The 14,783-nt window shown below is 38.8% G+C and overlaps 1 protein-coding gene across 8 annotated transcripts in view; it reads right to left on the reverse strand.

The window, feature by feature from the left end:
• Positions 1-14,783, reverse strand: part of LOC120310144 (centromere protein P) — a 181,284-nt gene that overhangs the window by 85,662 nt on the left and 80,839 nt on the right. The window lies entirely within an intron of this gene.

Raw genomic sequence — 14,783 nt, forward strand, 5'->3', positions numbered from 1 at the left:
GTGATATTCACAGTATAAATCTACACATAAATTTGAATCTTCGTACTTTGATAGGGGGAACCTACTTTCAGTGGATTTTCTATTTTACTTGTGACTCATTAAAAATTCTGTTCAGGAGGCTGGGGTCAATGTACGTAGAAAAGAAGAAGATAATATTAGAAGTTTCAGAAGGGAGAGAAAAATGTGAAAAGTGGACCTCCACCCATAGAGGAAAATTATTATTAACTTTACTGTCTGTTTTTTTATAATATTTATTCAGTTCAAACAAGTTCACTAGGTGTCAGAATCCAATTATATTTCATCTCTAGTTATCGACTATGGAAAACCCTATTTCTGCCCTCTCTGGAATCTGTCATACGATGAAGGGGAAGGGGGGTGAACAAAGGAGTTTTATGGCGCTCACTTCCTTCGGTACAACTTCAAAGGGATTGAATGTGGATACCACCAAAAGGACTAAATCATAACAATGGGGCCATCAGCTTTCATCTACTCCTCTCTGAAGTCTCCCTTTCACCGGCAATGAGGAAAAGGGGGTGGAAATGTAACGCCTGGGATTGTCGCTGGAAAGATGGTGGGGTGGGGCGGTTGGGGACCCCTTAAAACCTTGAACCATAGGGCTTGGGCCCCAGGTCCTGTCTAGAATGCCTGCAACCATTTTCTCTTAATAAAGGATGCCTGTTGGAAGAAATATTCCAAGAGTTCTGTCTTCTTAAGATGCAAAGTGGGGTGGGTCCTTACACTAGGTCTACATTCCTAATAAGAATTACTAAGATAATTAAGGTTGTTTCATTAATTAAAACAATGCTTAAGAATACATAAAGAAGAAAGCAAAGCTACATACCTCCTCCTATATTTTACATATGCTCTATAAGAGTAGAAGAATTGTAAAAAAAAAATGCTGGCAGTTGAAATACTGATATGCAGATGAGTTCATTGCAAAAGTGAACATAGAAAATGAAAAATTTGGGATAAAATAACTACTAATAAAAGTAAAGTTTTAGTGAGTTTGCACAAGAATAAATAAATACGAGCAGTGTATTTGGAAAAACAAAGAAGAGAGTGATGCAAGGGAGGAAAATTATGATAAACTTCCACTCAATTGTGAAGGATGACGACACTTCAGTGAAAAGAAAGATCAAATATTTAAAAAGATAGTCTGGGTATAGAGAAAAAAGACAAGCAGATAAGTAGGAGTTACAGACCTAGATATTTTTTACCATGGACTGTTATTGTTGTTCAGTCGCTAAGTGGTGTCTGACTCTTCGTGACCCCATGAACCATAGAATGCAAAGCCTCCCCCCCTCTGTCCTCCACTGTCACCTGGAGTTAGCCCAAATTTTGAACTGTAAGAAATTCCAATTAATCATTCTGCACCATATAAAGTTTGACTAAATTTCTGAGGCACTGATCAGCAAACAGATGCTCACGCAATTTGGACATGTAACGTATTTCCATATAATTTCCTTTGTCTATTGACCTGATCTCTTCTACTCCTTCTACTTCCATTTTCAGACTTCCCATTCTTTTGACACTGGGCATTCTCTTTGTCATTAAAACATGTGTCACATTACTCTTCAGAATGCTACAAACACACATCTCTATCTGTTGCCTCTTCATCATTTTGGTATAAATACAAAATTCATACCCTAATCACTTCCTAAGCTGATTGTAGCTAGACAATTCACATTTTGTTATTCTATTCTGAATTAAACTAATCTAAGTTGGAAAGCGTTATTTTTGGACATTGTGTTTAAATTCCTGCTGAGAACAAGAATCCAAATTAAAGCATTCCAGACAGAAGGCTAGCTCTGTGTAAACATATCAGATGAAAGTGAATTGAACACCTGTGTAATTGGTTCCATGGTTCAATTGATCCTAATAATTCTCCTTAAATTCTTAAACTAATTTCTTTATTTGCTCCAGTTTCCAATGAAACTGTACACTTGTTTTTCTTGTCACACGATTAATTTATTATTGCATTATAGCCCTTTAAGGTTCTGTTTCTACTTTATTCTTGGATGTATTAAAAACAGTCATGTGTAATAGCTATAAGACTTAAATGGAATCTAAAGTTTTAAATGTGGTATTCCTCATTTGTGGAATTTAATTAATATTAGTGCTATATAAATTATTTTATATTATAGCTTTAAAATATATTTAAAAATTCTGTATGTTCTTACTCCTGCAAAACTTTGATTCTTAGTAAAATCAAGAATCTTAATGCAATTCAATGCTTATATTTTAATTATACTCACGTCTGTCTGTATGTCTGTCTGTCTGTCTGTCTGTCTGTCTATCTATCTATCTATCTATCTATCTATCTATCTATCTATCTATCTATCTATCTATCTATCTATCTATCTATTTTCCATCCATCCATCCAATTTACATGCTTGCCCATCTCAACTCTGGGCGGCAAACTGAATTAAAAAAAAAACAGCAACAAACATTATAAAAATTAAAAATATAGGCAGCTAAGAAGTAACAACTGAAATTGCTAACACAGTAAAGAAGTTGGTCCCTGGACTCATCTGGGGCCCAAGTCCAGGCATAGAACCTGATCTTTAGGTAGGGCCTTATGAAAGATCAACAGAGTTGGGGACATCCTGATCTTTAGAGGGAGAATTTTGTGTAAGATGGATGCTACAGCAGAAAAGGCATGTCTTCTAGGCCCCACAAACTGGCCACTGGGACCTGAAGCACTCCCATCCTCTCTGATTAGATTGGATGGTGTCCTGTCCCAGTTCACATAACTAATGCTCGAGAAGTATTTAAAATGTTTATTTCACAACTAAACCCTTTAAAACATTTCCCAAGAACCCTCAGTCAGTTTCCTCACAATCCCAAGGCTCAAGGCAGCAACTTCGGTGACCAGATGCCTTCCTGACTGAAAACTGAGGCTTGCCAGCAGGACTTGGCTAAGAATAGCAGCCCAACATCAAAGACATGGGCAACAAGGGCAAAATGGCTACTCCCCAAATAGTAAGGCTTGAGCATAGAATGGAGAAATGCCCAAGCACACGGCCAACACACTTGACAGGCTGTCAATAATTCAGCTTGACCAGTCCAGAATTACAATGGGCTAGAGTTAGCCTAATTACAAAAATCCAATTCATGCACAAAATCCAGGAGCAAGATTGAAGTAATGAAGCCTTCCTTGAACCTGAATCAAGTCAGAGGAATGAAGCAAAGAGCCAGAAATGCTACAGCAAAGAAAAACAAATGACAACTAACTGCCTCACTCTAGTCCCTTAAATCTCTCCACCTGATGCTTCTTATTAGGAGGGTTGAAGCTGCTTTCTCGCAAGTAGACTCGCTGATCTCAGCTATGCCTCATGGCACTCTGCTCTCCTCGTCCATGAATCGGGTAGGGGAGGCAGTTGTTCCTCATCGGAATAGACTGGCTGCTGCTGTGCCTCACTGCCCTCTCCCTCTTCTACTTGCGTGGGTGGCTGCTTATCCAGATGATCACATACACCAGTGACCCCAAACCTTTTGGGCACCAGGGACCGGTTTCATGGAGAAATTTTTTTCTGTGGACTGGAGAGGGAGTGGTTTTGCATGCTGCCTGCATCCTGCAGATGGGGCTTTGTTTCTGGTTGCCAGCATGTTGTGGACCGGTGTCAGTCCATGGACAGGGGGCTGGGGACCCTGGGATACACCATTTCCCAAAGTTCCTGGGACTGTATCCTACCCCATAAAACTTCCACGGTCTCTAGACACTCCACATTACTCCCTTCTGATGGCCCCAGCTCCGGATCATCCTCTTCATCGGAGCTGGCCTCCAGTGGGGCCATAACAGAGAGATAGACCTTCAGGTAAGCTGCACAGAGTTGCTTCAAAGTGAGATGGGCAGCAAACAAATTTCATAGATAAATAAGCAAACAAACAAAACTAGTTCTAATATGTGAAGACACGAGCAAAAATTCAAGCATCTTGAACTGCACCTAGAAGCACAATGGCAACCAATGGAGAGTCATGGTGTTATATGTACCAAGTAACCAGCACCATTTACTACCTGTGCTGCCCATTTTGCACCAATTGAAACTTTGAAATACTCTTCAAGGACAAGGGCAGTCACATGCAGATGTTGTTGCAGTTGTCCAGACGAGAAATCATAAGGGCATGAGTGACAGTGAGCAAAGCCCCTAATGGGCACAAGTGGTGCACAACCCAAAGATGTGCAAAGGCTCTCCTAGCTAGGCTGCGACTTACCCTTTGAACAGGAGCCATGAGTCCAAAAGGATCCATAGATTATGCACCAGATCTGTCTGAGGCAGTTCCACCCAATTCAAGAAGAATGACAGAAAGTCCCCAGCACCAAAGGATCCCAACACTCAAAGCCACACAGTTCTTGCTTTGGTTAAGCAAAGCCTGTTGCTCACAGCCTCCAGACACTGGGATAGGACTGCCATGGCATCACTCAGGTAGCCTTGTGTGGAAGTATAAAGTTGGGTACATCAGCATATTGATGATACTTCTCCTCAAACTGCTGATGACTTTACCCAATAATCTTATGTAGGTGTTAAACAGGAAAAGGGGAAAAAAAACTAAACCTTGTGGCATCCCACAAAGAAGGCATTGATGACTGGTCCAAGCTCCCCCCCCCCCAATCAACACTGACTGGAATCAGCATATATCATACTTATATTGCAATTACAATTTGGTTAATATTATAAGAAACTTCGTTGTTTACTTATACATTTTAATCATTAAATATAATCCATTTATACCAAGCTATTTTATGTTGAACAAAAAAGCAAAGATTCGTGATTGGCGCAGAATATATCAACTGCACAGGTTGCGATTGCTTCTGAGCAACTGAAGACAGAGTTCAGGAAGCTTTGCCTGTGTATTTTTTAAGTCAAGGTGGCCCCCTTGAGGACATCACTAGTTAAACAGGCGAGGCTGTGAAGGGAAACAGATTGTTTTTGTTCTCTATTGTTCCCAAGCTCAGGAATGGATTTCCTCCAAAACTATCTCAGCCTTCATTTTCTCTATTTTTAAAAAAGGTATTAACTCATAATTCTTTTCATTTGATCTTCCCAATTATTGTCCGTATTGTGTGTTTCATTTTTCTCCTACTGGCATTGTAGCTTATTGTATTTTTAAATATGAATCTGAAATCATCTTTTATCAAAGATTTGGGATCAAAAGTTAATAATTTTCCTATGTTTTGGCATCTTTCAAGTTAGCACATCCAACACATAAACAAGAGATCTAATTAATTTTAAAACAAATTTTTGCAGAGAAGGCTTTTTTCATCTTTCTTAACTGAATGAATACAATACATCATGGCCTACTTGACACATATCAAATGTATTTCTCATATATCGGGTACTTCTTTATCTACAATTACAATAACCATCAGGAGAGACTACATGACTGGTTTCATCCTTATTTGGTGATATACACAGCCAAATCATGCTCAGATTCAAGGAAAGGTACCATTCTAATAGATTTTATAGCCATTCGTGGCTAGCTTCTAAAAACTAATACACTTTATATTGTCATCTAAATTGCAAAGGTCCATAAATTTAATTCCCAGTAAGATCTGACTTTGTACATCTGATGATTCCTAATAAGGGAATGTACTGCCTTGTGGTAAACAATGTAACTGCAAACGTCTACAGAATATATACTGTGTAAAAACTGAAAAAATGCACGTACAACCTTTTATGACATAATGTAACATCTGTATCTCCTCTGTCTCTGAAATTAAGAGAAGGTAGACTCCATATACTATTCTGTGTAAATATACTCTTTCTGCATTAAGTTATTTCATGTAATAGCATTACATAACAGAAGAATAGTTATAGGAACAGTATTGCTACATTGCAACAGTTTTAAAAGAAATCAATACTACACACACACAGACACAGACAGAGTGAATGATACATTATTGCTCCAAGATTGACTGACAATGAACAGAAATATCACCTTTTAGTCCTCAAAAGTGATTTAGAGTGGCTGGGCTCATTTTAATAAGTCTATTCCTGCTTTCATGATGTTTTGTTAAAAAATGGAAAAAAACTGATTATTAAAATGATGTTCAGGAAAAAAATGTCAAAAACACTTTGGGAAGAGGTATATACTATTAGGGCCCAGAGATTAGGCATGAATTCAAGCTGTAAAGTATGAGAAAAATGTCTGTTTAACTAGAAATTGTGCTAGTTTGCAGTATTTGCAGAAATATTCTGTGAGATCAGCAAAGCAGGATTATGAGATAATAAGCAACATGTGATTTAGAAAGTTATTAGTTTCCTATCCCTCTTCTATAGAAAAGAATGTGTTTGTGTACATCAAGCACAGTTTGGAAGTCAAGACATTTTATACTGTTCTTATGCAATATATAATCTCTGTAAAGTCAATGCAAAGGCAGGAAAAACTCATAGGATGAATAAAGTATCATAGTTATCAGTAACATCAGAATGTGATCTAGAATAATAAACATTCCAACACAGAAACATAAAATGTTAGCAGTAGAAGGAATCTTGGAAATCATACAGGCCAATCATCTATGCAGTGCAGGAATCTGCATCACAATGCAGATGGGCATTCAGCTTCTGGTTAAATACTTCCACCATTGCTCAGAGGACATAGGCCAGGTAATCTGTTTCATTGTTGAGCAGCTCTTGTCATTAGGAAATTTATCCTGATATCCAACCAACTTCTTCTTCCATGCATTTTAAACCATTTTATCTGTATTTTTCTCTTTTCTTTTTGTAGAGTGGTACCAAAGGATGGCAGTATAAACTTATTATATCAAAGGCCTTTAAAAAGGTGAAAGGAATGGACTGTAGATGATAATTTTCAGTAAGATGGGAGATACTTCTTACACACAGAGACCAAAAAACATGTATTGGGTTATTTCAAAACATAATCTTACGTACTTAGAATATATCTAGATATTGAAGTGGACCCTGGCTAATATGAAGATACTTCTGATACTCTTGTCACTCTTAGATTCTATATAGCAGTGGCTGAAGAGTTAACTTTTGTTGTTGTTAATTGCGAAGTCGTGTCCGACCCATCGCGACCCCATGGACAACGTTCCTCCAGGTCTTCCTATCCTCTACCATCTTCTGGAGTCCATTTAAGTTCACACCTACTGCTTCAGTGACTCCATCCAGCCATCTCATTCTCTGTCGTCCCCTTCTTCTATTGCCCTCAATCTTTCCCAGCATTAGGCCCTTTTCCAGTGAGTCCTTCCTTCTCATTAGGTGGCCAAAGTATTTGAGTTTCAACTTCAGGATCTGGCCTTCTAAAGAGCAGTCAGGGTTGATCTCTTCTAGGACTGACCGGTTTGAACGCCTTGCAGTCCAAGGGACTCGCAGGAGTCTTCTCCAGCACCATAGTTCAAAGGCCTCAATTCTTTGGCGCTCAGCCTTTCTTATGGTCCAACTTTCACAGCCATACATTGCAACTGGGAAAACCATGGCCTGGACTATACGCACTTTTGTTGGCAGGGTGATGTCTCTGCTTTTTAGTATGCTGTCTAGATTTGCCATAGCTTTCCTCCCCAGGAGCAAGCGTCTTTTAATTTCTTGGCTGCAGTCCCCATCTGAGGTGATCTTGGAGCCCAGAAAAATAAAATCTGTCACTACCTCCATTTCTTCCCCATCTATTTGCCAGGAATTGAGAGGGGCCGGATGCCATGATTTTGGTTTTCTTAATGTTGAGTTTCAAGCCAACTTTTGCACTCTCCTTCTTCACCCGCATCAAGAGGCTCTTTAGTTCCTCTTCACTTTCTGCCATTAGAGTGGTATCATCTGCATATCTTAGGTTGTTGATATTTCTCCCGGCAATCTTAATTCCAACTTTTGTTTCATCTAGCCCTGCCTTTCTCATGATGTGCTCTGCATATAAGTTAAATAGGCAGGGCGACAGTATACAGCCTTGCCGGACTCCTTTTCCAATTTTGAACCAATCAGTGGTTCCGTGTCCAGTTCTCACTGTTGCTTCTTGACCTGCATATAGGTTTCTCAAGAGACAAATGAGATGGTCTGGTACTCCCATCTCTTTAAGAACTTGCCACAATTTGTTGTGATCCACACAATCAAAGGCTTTAGCATAGTCAATGAAGCAGAAGTAGATGTTTTTCTGGAACTCCCTAGCTTTCTCCATGATCCAGCGTATGTTGGCAATTTGATCTCTAGTTCCTCTGCCTCTTCGAAATCCTGCCTGTACTTCTGGTAGTTCTCGATCCACATACTGCTGGAGTCTAGCTTGTAGGATTTTAAGCATAACTTTACTAGCATGTGAAATGAGTGCAATGGTGCGATAGTTTGAACATTCTTTGGCATTGCCTTTCTTTGGAATTGGAATGTAAACTGACCTTTTCCAATCCTGTGGCCACTGTTGAGTTTTCCAAATTTGCTGGCAAATTGAGTGTAGCACTTTTACTGCATCGTCTTTTAAGATTTTGAATAGCTCAGCTGGAATACTGTCACCTCCACTAGCTTTGTTGTTGCTCAGATTTTCTAAGGCCCATTTCACTTCACATTCTAGGATGTCTGGTTCGAGGTCAGTGACCATCTCATTGTGGTTATCTGGGATGTTAAGCTCATTCTTGTATAGTTCTTCTGTGTAGTTTTGCCATCTCTTCTTAATCTCTTCTGCCTCTGTTAGGTCTCTGCCATTTTGGTCCTTTATCATGCCCATCTTTGCATGAAACGTTCCCTTCATATCTCCAATTTTCTTGAAGAGATCTCTGGTCCTCCCTATTCTGTTGTTTTCTTCTATTTCTTTGCACTGTTCATTTAAGAAGGCATTCTTATCTCTTCTAGCTACTCTCTGGAATTCTGCATTCAATTGGGTGTATCTTTCTCTTTCTCCTTTGCCTTTCGCTTCCCTTCTTTCCTCAGCTATTTGCAAAGCTTCCTCAGACAGCCATTTTGCTTTCTTGCATTTCTTTTTCTTTGGGATGGTTTTAGTTGCTACCTCTTGTACAATGTTGCGAACTTCCATCCATAGTTCTTCAGGCACTCTGTCTATCAGATCTAATTCCTTAAATCTATTTGTCACCTCTACTGTATATTCATCAGGAATATGATTTAGTTCATACCTGAGTGGCCTAGTGCTTTTTCCTACTTTTTTCAATTTAAGCCTAAATTTTGCAACGAGAAGCTCATGATCTGAGCCACAGTCAGCTCCTGGTCTTGTTTTTACTGACTGTATAGAGCTTCTCCATCTTTGGCTGCAGAGCACATAGTCAATCTGATTTCTATGTTGACCGTCTGGTGATGTCCATGTGTAGAGCCGTCTCTTGGGTTGTTGGAAAAGAGTGTTTGTTATGACCATCGTATTCTCTTGACAAAATTCTATTAGCCTGTGCCCTGCTTCATTTTGTACTCCAAGGCCAAACTTGCCTGTTATTCCGGTTATCTTTTGGCTTCCTACCTTAGCATTCCAATCCCCCATGATGATAAGGACATCATTTTTTGGTGTTAATTCTATAAGGTGCTGTAGGGCTTCATAAACCGGTCAATTTCATCCTCTTCAGCACCAGTGGTTGGGGCATAGATTTGGACTATTGTGATATTGAATGGTTTGCCTTGGATTCGAATTGAGATCATTCTGTCATTTTGGGGATTGTATCCCAGTATTGCTTTTCCTATTCTTTTATTGACTATGAAGGCTACTCCATTTCTTCTGAGGGATTCTTGCCCACAGTAGTATACCTGATGGTCATCTGAGTTAAATTCACCCATTCCTGTCCATTTTAGTTCGCTGATTCCTAAGATGTCGATGTTCAGTCTTGTCATCTCTTTTTTGACTACGTCTAGCTTGCCTTGATTCATGGATCTTACATTCCAGGTTCCTATGGAGAAAAAATCTTTACAGCATCGGACTTTCCTTTCACCACCAGATATATCCACAGCTGAGCGTCCTTTCGGCTTTGGCCCAGTCGCTTCATTCTTTCTGGCGCTACTAGTACTAGCCCTCTGCTCTTCCCCAGTAGCATATTGGACACCTTCCGACCTGAGGGGCTCATCTTCCAGCGTCATATCTTTTTGCCTTTTAGTACTGTCCATGGGGTTTTCATGGCAAAGATACTGGAGTGGTTTGCCATTTCCTTCTCCAGTGGATCACATTTTGTCAGAACTCTCTGCTATAACCTGTCCATCTTGGGTGGCCCTGCACGGCATAGCTTATAGCTTCATTGAGTTACGCAAGCCCCTTTGCCACAACAAGGCAGTAATCCATAAAGGGGGAAGAGTTAACTAGATGCTAGCAATTTGCTCTACTTTTAAATATATTTAGTATGGAACAAAGCTTGCTGAATATAGTGTTTTTCTTGCTTTGGCACAAAAAAAGAGAATTATTAAATTAGATTTACCTTAGAAAAGATCATGCACTCAATTGTTTGGATCACTTTTTTAGGAGAGAAAGATAAGTTCAATAGAGTTTCAGAATTTGTAATTCTTTTAACAATGAAAATATTTTTGCAATGGTGATTTCTTTCAAAAGCAACTACATAATTCAATAATCCTCCAGTGATATCACTCTATCATTGCCTTGATAATTGGAGATTGTACTGCACTAAACAACATGCATGTTTAAAAATGCAGGAGAATGAAGATTGTTCATTATATTCTAGAATTGAATTTATTTACAGTCTCGGACCAATAAAGAGTTTAAAATACAAAACCCCCCCCAAAAAACAATAAAGGACAAATATAAAAATTAAAATGACACCAAACTGGCAGGAATAGCCAACACCCCAGAAGACAAACTCAGGATCCAAAAAGATCTTGACAAACTTGAACAATGGGTCCTATCCAACAAAATGAATTTCAATGTAGAGAAAAGCGAAGTTTTACATTTAGGCAGGAAAAATCAAAGGTACAAGTACAGATTGGGCAACATCTGGCTTAAAAACAGTAACTGTGAGAGGGACCTTGGAGTCCTAGTGGACGATCACTTAACCATGAGCCAGCAGTGTGCAGCAGCCAAAAAACCCAATACAATCCTGGGTTGTATAAACAGAGGCACAGAATCAAGATCACGTGAGGTATTAGTACCACTTTATAAAACCCTAGTAAGACCACACCTGAAATACTGCAGCCAATTTTGGTCACCATATCACAAAAAAGATGTTGAGAGTTTGGAAAAAATTCAGAGAACAGCAACTAAGATGATCAAAGGCCTGGAGACTAAAACATACGAAGAATGGCTGCAGGACTTGGGTTTGGCTAGTCTAAAGAAAAGAAGAAATAGGGGAGACATGATAGCAGTGTTCCAGTATTTGAGGGGCTGCTACAAAGAAGAGGAGGTCATGTTATTCACCAAAGCACCAGAAGGCAGGACAAGAAACAATGGTTGGAAACTGATCAAAGAGAGAAGCAACCTGGAATTAAAGAGAAACTTCCTGACAGTGAGGACAATTAGCCAGTGAAACAGCTTGCCTCCAGAAATCATGGGTGCTCCATCACTGGAGATTTTTAAAAAGAGGCTGGACAGCCACTTGTCTGAGATGGTATAGGTTCTCCTGCTTGAGCAGGGGGCTGGATTAGAAGACCTCCAAGGTCCCTTCCAGCTCTATTCTATTCTATTCTATTCTATTCTATTCTATTCTGTTCTGTTCTGTTCTGTTCTGTTCTGTTCTATTCTATTCTATAATACAGACCAAAAAGCCACCACTGAAACAATAATGAGAAGAGGATATCACCTATAGCTACTGCAAGAAACTTGGGAACTTTTGCAATGTTTCTCCATGTTAGATGTTGTAAAAGAAAGACTGAAATTTCTTAAACAGAAAGAGAAGTAAACATTCATATACTCAGCTTATAAATGCCAGAGCCATGAGGGGTAAAGTGGGTAGCATGGCAATAATGGATTACTGAGTATGTATCTGAACAGAAATACATACAATTGTTTTATGGGCGAGTAGTACACTTATTAAGGGAATCTGAAGCTAAATATGGGACAGGGAGTGTGGTTGTCAGAAACTTCTAAAATAGGGACATCTATCAGGCCAGGACCAAGAACTATGTAGAACAATTCACCAGAGTTCGGTTCTTTATTTCACTACACACAATAGACAGAATCTTGCTAGACTAAATCCTAATTACTCTTAACAATATACCCTGGGAGATTCTAGGGAACGGCTATTCTAACTTTCTTCCTCTTCCATCCATCTCTAGGCAATGCTGCCTCTTTCTCCCATCACCCTTTCTGGAATGTGCTGCCTCCTTCCTGGGAAACTGCCATTTCACTGTAATCCATCAGATCAGCTCTCTCCCCCCCCCCCTTCCCCACAGACACCATCTCTCACTACATTTTTATAAATATAGAACTGTCCACCTTATAACAAGTCCAGGGCCTTTGCATTATACATTGCTTTTTTGTTTTGGCTGCAGGAATATAATTATTGCCATATTTTAAGATTTCATTAGAAACCTTTTTGAACTCTGGAGAAGCTTCCAGTGAGGAATGGGCAGACTGATGTCTTGTAGATAGCGGGAGACATTATGGCTGAAAGGCAACTAGATCCTGGATCCAGATTGCCAACAACTCTTTCTGGAACATGTAAAGATATTGAGATTATCATACATACTCCAGGCAGCTGTTTTTGTGAACGTGTGAGTACATAACAAAAACTGACTTCTCACAGTCTCTTACAAGCCATGGGATTCCACCAAGCTCACAGCTGCTAATGTAGTCATTTTGGATATACTGGTCTCTGACCTTAATAAAGATTTGATTAATCACTCTGGAATTTATGATTCTTTTGTTTTTTATCTTGTTAAAGACTGAAAACCTTCAGAACCTCAAATCTGGTTGTATTTCCTGGATGAGTTTTCCCTCAATCCATTTAGAAAGAAAATTTTGTAAGAACATTTTCTGGAATATACAGTAAGGGATGATTACAGCATTGATTTTAGAAATTTTTAAATGAATTAAGGGCTCAGATAGATTTGAATTAAAGAAAGACTTTTAATTTAATTAAAAGAATCCTTTCTTGTGGGAAATGTCTATATATAGAATGGCATCTTGGTATTCAACTGCTTTGAAACTCATCGAATTTGAGTTGCATTTTGACTTGAAGATTTTGTGCCAGTACTCATTGTCAGTTTGGTACTCAGTGCAATCTAGAACTTGTCAGTTTTGGTTGCCTTTTCCTTATGGGAAAAATTTGTTTGGTACTCATTGTTTTTGGTACTCATCACACCTGCCGGAAGCTATTAATTATGAGCACCGAGGTACCACAATATATAATAATGAGATGACTTTGAAGGCTGGACATTAGATGGCACTAGAAGTAAAAAAAAGATGGTTACTTTCAAGGAAAATCTGGGCTAAAGATGTAAGTAGAAAATCATCCACTATTATAGAATTGGAAGATGATACTGATGAGAAGCAATTCCACTGAATAAAACTGAAGCTGACTTGAATGTGGATTTAAAAATGAAAGCTTATAAAAAAGAGATAGAAATAATGGATTTACAAATTAAACTGGATGATTTAATAATTACAAATATCTTACAAATAATAAATCAGAAGAGAGATATGGATATCTTTTCTACAATGGATTTACAAAAAAGAACTTGTTGGATTTACAATGGATTTACAAAAAGGATTTCACCACCAAATGGATTAGTAACTGGCTGATGAATCATATTCAGCAAGTTATCCTTCATTTACATGAAGGGAAGTAAGGAGTGGGGTACCACAAAGTTCCGTCTTAGGCCAGGTATTTTTCAATATCTTCATAAATGACTTAGATGAGGGAATAGAAGGGAAACTCATCAAATTTGCAGCTGACACTAAGCTGGCAGGAATAGCTAACATCCCAGAAGACAAGCTCAGGATCCAAAAAGATCTTGACAGACTTGAACAATGGGCCCTATCCAACAAAATGAATTTTAATGTGGAGAAAAGCAAGGTTTTACACTTAGGCAGGAAAAACCAAAGGTACAAGTACAAATTAGGCAAAACCTGCCTCAAAAACAGTAACTGTGAGATGGACCTTGGAGTCCTAATGGACAATCACTTAAATATACGAAGAACAGCTGCAGGACTTGGGTTTGGCTAGTCTAAAGGAAAGAAGAAATAGGGGAGACATGATAGCAGTATTCCAGTATTTGAGGGGCTGCCACAAAGAAGAGGGGGTCACGTTATTCACCAAAGCACCAGAGGGCAGGACAAGGAACAATGATTGAAAACTGATCAAACAGAGAAGCAATCTGGAATTAAGGAGAAACCTCCTGATCCTGAGGACGATTAACCAGTGAACAGCTTGCCTTCAGAAACGTGGGTGCTTCATTACTGGAGATTTTTAAAAACAGGCTGGACAGTCACTTGTCTGAGATAGTATAGGTTCTCCTGCTTGAGCAGCAGGCTGGACTAGAAGACCTCCAAGGTCCCTTCCAGCTCTATTCTGATTGAAATATCAAAAATTGTAGGAGATGTTACAATGAGAATATGAACAGCAATGTGAATAACCTTTCTACACTGGAATCACTAAAGAGACTGGATGAAGATGCCAATAATTCTGAGAGAAGAGATAAATTAAGTATAAGAAAGCAGATGTTTGGATTTCATTTGGGGAAACTAAACATTGAAGGGAAGAAATAATAAATTGGTTTATTTGTTTAAGGTTAATATAGAGGTTGCTGGTTTTGGTAATGTTTGATGGGTTTATGCTGATTAGGTCTTTATGATGATGTTTTCAAGATTTTGCTTTCTCTGGTGAGATTTAATGGGTTTTTAAAATCAGGACTGGATGACGATACCTTCAAAACTTTATTTGAAAATGATAGGAGAAATTGTGTAAA

Source organism: Crotalus tigris, unplaced genomic scaffold (genome assembly GCF_016545835.1).
Source record: "Crotalus tigris isolate CLP2741 ecotype Arizona unplaced genomic scaffold, ASM1654583v1 scf7180000018125.1543573, whole genome shotgun sequence".
NCBI lineage: Eukaryota > Metazoa > Chordata > Lepidosauria > Squamata > Viperidae > Crotalus > Crotalus tigris.